The sequence below is a fragment of the Lates calcarifer genome, linkage group LG8, assembly GCF_001640805.2.
Source record: "Lates calcarifer isolate ASB-BC8 linkage group LG8, TLL_Latcal_v3, whole genome shotgun sequence".
In the NCBI taxonomy this organism is placed as follows: Eukaryota; Metazoa; Chordata; class Actinopteri; family Centropomidae; genus Lates; species Lates calcarifer.
In genome coordinates, this window is record NC_066840.1 from 23,815,868 (window position 1) to 23,821,867 (window position 6,000).

General features: G+C 37.7%; 1 long non-coding RNA gene across 1 annotated transcript in view; it reads right to left on the reverse strand.

Moving 5' to 3' along the window:
* LOC108885301 (uncharacterized) overlaps window positions 1-5,185 on the reverse strand; it is a 47,487-nt gene extending 42,302 nt beyond the window's left edge. The window contains exon 1 of the long non-coding RNA XR_007813726.1: window positions 4,701-5,185. This is a non-coding gene — a long non-coding RNA (uncharacterized LOC108885301). The remainder of the gene's footprint in view (window positions 1-4,700) is intronic.
* Between the last annotated feature and the right edge of the window lie 815 nt (window positions 5,186-6,000).

The following is a 6,000-nucleotide window of genomic DNA, read 5'->3' on the forward strand; positions in this document are numbered from 1 at the left end:
TCCATCAGAGGCTGACAGTTTAACACTGAGTACTATCTCACTGCCACAGAGGCCTGGCATAGCAGGACACTGCTGGTTTTAGGTTTAATGTGTGTGTGGATGTGTGTTTAGAGATCACAGGGGTTTCCGAATCATTTCATTCGGGCCAAGACGTTATCGAAGCTCTACAGATGAATGGGGCTCACGGTGCACATAATGAGAATGAGGAGAATAGCATGGGAAGAAAAGGAGAGGAAACGGGATGCTGCTTTGGATCAGAGGACAAAACAAGACTCCATCAATGCCGTCATAAAATGCTGCCAACTACCTGCAGAACCAGGAGACGCAACATGACAACAAAATGAAAATCTGCCAAATTTTCCAGATTCTGTGTCTGAGATTGGCCCACAGGTGACTTTGGTGAAGCAGCTACACTCACAAACGCCACAAAGTGACTCTTGGTACTATCAGAATTTGAGCCATCAAGTCCAAACAAAATCAGTCTAAAGGAGCTGTATGGTGAAATTATTTCATCCTATTCATGTGCGCCACAGACCTGGAAGTCAGCCATGTCAAGTACTGCACATGTTCGCAACTAACTCGGACAAAGAAGGAGTCATGAAAGCACGAGGCCACCTGCTGCAGTGTTTCCCAAACATAGACTTTACCTGGGCAGGTATATTATTTTCAGTTCTTTATCTGTCCAAGAGAACAATGCCATCCATGAAGGAAGGAATATTTGGCTCTTTCTTTTTTTTACCTGATAAAAAACAATTCTTTAGTGCTATATAACATTCTGAGCAGAGAAACGTGACCATCTTCAAAACTAGTACTACTCCAAACAGAGGGCATGTAATCTTTAAACTGATCTGAAAGTAGAAATAATCTCAAAATGATTGATTTTGTCAATGGACAGTAGCAATGAACAGGATAATGAACAACTCTGTTCAAATATCCACAGTATTTTCATACTGCTTACAGGTGTAAAACAAAAGTATCAGCACTGAAAAAGAATCCATCCTTCACAATGAATACTTTTAATTTGTAGGACTTACATTGTGTTATAACTACACAAAAATGCAACTTTTTTTGACACACACATATAAAAAGTTCCCCCCAACTCTCCCCACTCTTTGATTTACAGGTAATAAATCATCCTGTTGCCTGAAACGACATCCTCCAGACGCTTCCATCCAAGTTTTGTTTTTTTAATTAAATCTGACTTTAATATCTTCTCCCAGCTCTGAACGGGCTCGCCACGGGTGAAATTAGTACATCAGCTTAATTTAACAGCTATTGCCTTTGTCATGATTACAGATTTAACTTCTCACTTAGCAATCAGACCACGCAGCAGACATTTCCAATACTCAGAGACATTTTTTTTTTGCAGCGATGGATGATTTTTTTGTACTAGAGAAACATGGGTGAGCGTATCAGGAGATTAGCAGGGATATTTTCCCTTTTTCCTGCCTAATTAATAAGGTGTTTAGTACTCAAAGGACTTGATTCTGGTAAAGGCTTCATTAAATTCTGGGAGTTACTCAGATGAGAAGCAGCAGAGATGGTTAATGTGAATGGAATATTAAATCCAGCGCAATGAGTATATAAGTCTCAGCTGTGGTGTATTTAAAGGTGTCTGCAGGCATTCAGAGCACTCCAGTTAAAGTTTTACATGTGTGCAGTTAGGAATGATTTGCGTAAACTGGAGACATGCTCAAAAACTCACTGTCTCTTTTAAATTCTTTATCTTTCATTGTCAACTATTCTTTGCTATATAATAATTCTCAGGGACCCTGATGTCCAACCACAGAGTAGAAACACATTGTCCTGACTTCTACAACAGTTTTAGAAAGACAATATTTACCTATACCTACATTATACCTGTGTAATATAGACTCATAGACAATTATACTATATAAATACTATGTATTTACTGCCCTCATTGATATATCTGCTTTCACAGCTTGATATAGTGCTTAACAAAAAAATATTCAAAAGAAAAAGTGATGAAAAGAAACTACAGCAGCTGGTTTTGGCTATTAACCAAAAACACTAAAAAAAAACAAATAAATGTATATCTATTTACTATTTATTTAGCCTTCACACACTAACATGGATAATCCCTGTACTGTGTGTTCTCATGCCCCAGACTGTTACTCACAATATGATAGCACAGTAAGAGCCGCAGGTGATTTACTGTGATAAATGCAAATTTAGCGTGAGAGGAGAGAACATGACATGCACTAGATTATAAATATAACTCACATCTAACACACAATGACCTTCCTTGGCTCCAGTGTAATGTTTCCATCTCGTCCCCTCAGCCCACCAACGCCACTGATGGACAACATGTCATCCTTTCACTTTAATGGTGACAGCAGATTACTCTGAAAGTGTGTTCAGGTGCTACTGAAGGTCATTTGATAAAAGATGTGCTTTAATGTGGCGATGTTTGCTTTTATAATCAAACACATGTTTACAGCCAAATAAACACTGTGGTGATGGATTCATTTTATACAGCATTTACAAAGAATCTGCTTTTACAGATAAATTAAATGCAGATGATCAAAAGCAAATGTCCCACTGAAGGTCATCTGTCATTTTTTGTGTGTGTGTGTGTGTGTTGCTTTATATGAAAACATAAAAACCTCCATATTTTCATGTAGAATCTAGAAAACTCTTTAGAAAAAATAATTAGGATGTGCACACATATTGTATCTAAAACACACGTGCAGAAACTAAATAAACTCTGACTTTAGAGTTGTGTCACACAAACAATCTGAATGTGAGATGGCATCAGAGAGTTGGTTCCACATAAAGAGTAAGAAAATACTAAATTGCAAATGGACACTGACAAAGAAGAGCTTTCTACAGATTGATGTAGTGTAGGTGTTTGCAGACGCTACCAGTTAATATTTGTCATTATTTTGTTTTCACAGATATTTATTATAAAATCCTAAGATTTAAATATCAATCACCTGACTTTATTTTAAATGATTTTTCCCCTGGATTTCATCCCCCCCACCAACACATTCAAAAGTTCTTGCAGCATAACGTTGTTCACTGCAGTTTACCGCAGCCTAAATGAGGCCTTTTCATATTTATAACTTTCACAAAGCAAAGAGTGAAGAGAACGTGTGACTGAATGTAAATAAGCTGCTTACTGTACACCAGAGTCCCTCAACATAATTAACAACTAAAGAGTTAAATTACAGATGTTGGTGTTAATGAGCTTTATGGCTGATTTTCCCTCCTTTTTTTAAATTATAAACAAACATAATCAATTTGTGTATTTCATTTTGGCTTCATACACTCTCCCAACTATCAAGCACAGATTTTCATTTGCACTAATCATTCCTCAGTTACTCAGATCATACCAGGCTGCACAGCGGGAACAACAGAGGCTCCATTCTCCTTATTACAAGTTAGTGGACCATTAAAATGATTCAGATGGTGCTGGTTTAAGGTAAAATAGCTCCATAGTGTTGCCTAAAATCTCATTTGAATTTAATCCAAATATGAGGCACATGAAATGACACTTGAAAGCATAAATGGGACCTTTAAGACCTGGTCCACACTGTCAAATTTGAAACCTGAACATCAGTGGAAACACACTGCCTACACTCTCTGTGGGTGTAACATCGACCTACAACATGACATACATGGTCAATTACAGAGAGAGAAAGGTCTTCATCTTAGAAAATAACCAAACCTGAACCAAAAGCTTTCCTACAAAAACAAACTACAGAGCTCTATGTTCTCGTTCTCCCTCCTCCTCTTTACCAAATGTGGATATGCAACACACTCTTACTGCACACACACAGTATAGAGAACAGGTTTTCTGTTTGTTATCTTACTCTCACTGTTCTGTGAATCCTTTTAAAACTGCAAGCAGTAATTATCAACCACTGGATTCTCATTACTCAAAGAGAGATTTGCTCTAAAATAAGACATCTGCTGTGACAAAAGGGGGTCATCTGCTATTTTTAAAATGACTGACGGCATAGAATTGAGCAAATGATGTAACAGGAAGTATGGAGGGGGAAGGCTGAACCTGGAAACAGGTGTTACATATATGAACTCAGCCAAGGTCAATCCAGATGCTGGTGGATATCTGAGGAGCAGTGCTGATGATCGATGGATAGATTGATAGATGGAGGGATGTGTAAATTAACAATTCACAGAATTATCATCCCGGTTGTCCCAGCAAATTCACAACAATCCTAATCAATAATTATAGGTCAACATATCGATTAGGCCTGAGGGCACTTTCCATGGCACTGTGATGCCTTCAGGGCTCAGAGAATACCCGGACATGACTACACTGTACTACACTGTATGTAAACATGTTAACAGATCACCAAAGTTATTACAGGTCATCCTGGAGGTGATATGAATGTTTGTCCTAGATTTCATACTGCCCCCTGCCCTTTTAAGTCCTATTTTATGGCTGATTTATGAAATAAAAGTAAGTTATCCATTGTTTATTAATGGCAATGTATTGATTTTGGCCTACATCACTGCAAGACCACAACAGTGTTTATGCAACAAGTCATCATACCCATCAATACATGCAGCCACACAATCACTGGCATTTATAGCAACAATAGCACAACGGCCAACTATTAACACAAACACAGATTTTCCAACAATAACCATTACATTGTCATAGATTTAAATCCCTGCTCCCAGTTCATAACAAATGAGAAATCTGCACTCACCCACTGTAAGTGCATCCAACGGACTCTGCGTCCAAACTCCTGGCTCTGCCGTTCTCTGTTGCAAGTACAGCCAATCCACTGAGTCCTTCTTGTCGCATGCTGCTCCTCAAATAAATTTTCATCGCCCTGAGCTTGAAGAATCCTGCCTCAGTCCGATCTCTGAGGCAGCAGCAGTAAAAGTCCCTGGAGAGTTTGAGGGCGTCGCAGCTCTGCCGGTGCAGCTTCTCTTGTTTAGCTAGGTGGCAACGTCGAGCTAACGTTAGCCTCCGGCTTGACGTCAACATTGCTAACGTTTTCAACCGACGAAAAACGGATTTAAAAACGACAACTTTGTCAGTTTAGCAGTTCACTCATCTTGGTAGATATTTTCCTTCCTCTTCTGACCACTTCTTTGTTGTTTTGGCTTGCTAAACACCGACTAGCATACACTAACATAACTTTTCTGGCGGTTTGCTTGAGGCGTTTCTTGGTAACATGTAACATCCATGTTGGAACCGCCGAGAAAAAAGTGACGTCACGACGTTAACGCTAATTATCAGAAGGTGATTGGACAAATAAATTAGCATTTCCCAGCATGCCTTCTTTCTTCCTAACATTAGAAAAGAAAATAATGAAATTAAATAGCCATAAGTGGTGAGTAGAAATTATATTATAAATTTATTTTATAGCTATCACAACCCCACAGTTGAATGCGAATAATATTTTACCAATAGACATTTTTTTCAACTTTATTCAAAAAATATACGTATTACGTCATAAATACACAACACGATACAGAAGAGCTGACAACAAAAGCTGTATATAAATGTTTAAAAATAATAAACGAAATGAATCAATGCAATGGGGGACAAACAAAAATTAATTACCTTTTTTTTTTTAAGTTAATCACTACAGGCATTAGAAAAGATCTTTTGATCTCCGGGGGGTTCAATTCTAATCTGTTGTTTTTTGATTAATATTATTTGTAAAAGCGAGAGACTTAAGCATTGTGTATAGATACTCCACAGGCCCTTGATAAATCTTGGGTTACATTACAGATTGCTCCATTGATATTTACACTATTGATCAAACCAAAAGACAGAATATGTTGTGGTAGGTGTTTTGCCTATCAGCAGGATGACCAGACCACTAATTTAGGGACAGAGAAGTCATGGCAAAAACACATAGTTGTTAAGGCACATTAACAATAACTGATTAAAAAAATTCTCTTTCTTATGTTTCTTTTATTCTATCTTGTAATAGACTTTAAAGTTCAATATAAAATGAATGAATTGATTTATCACAGCTGAGCACACATGAA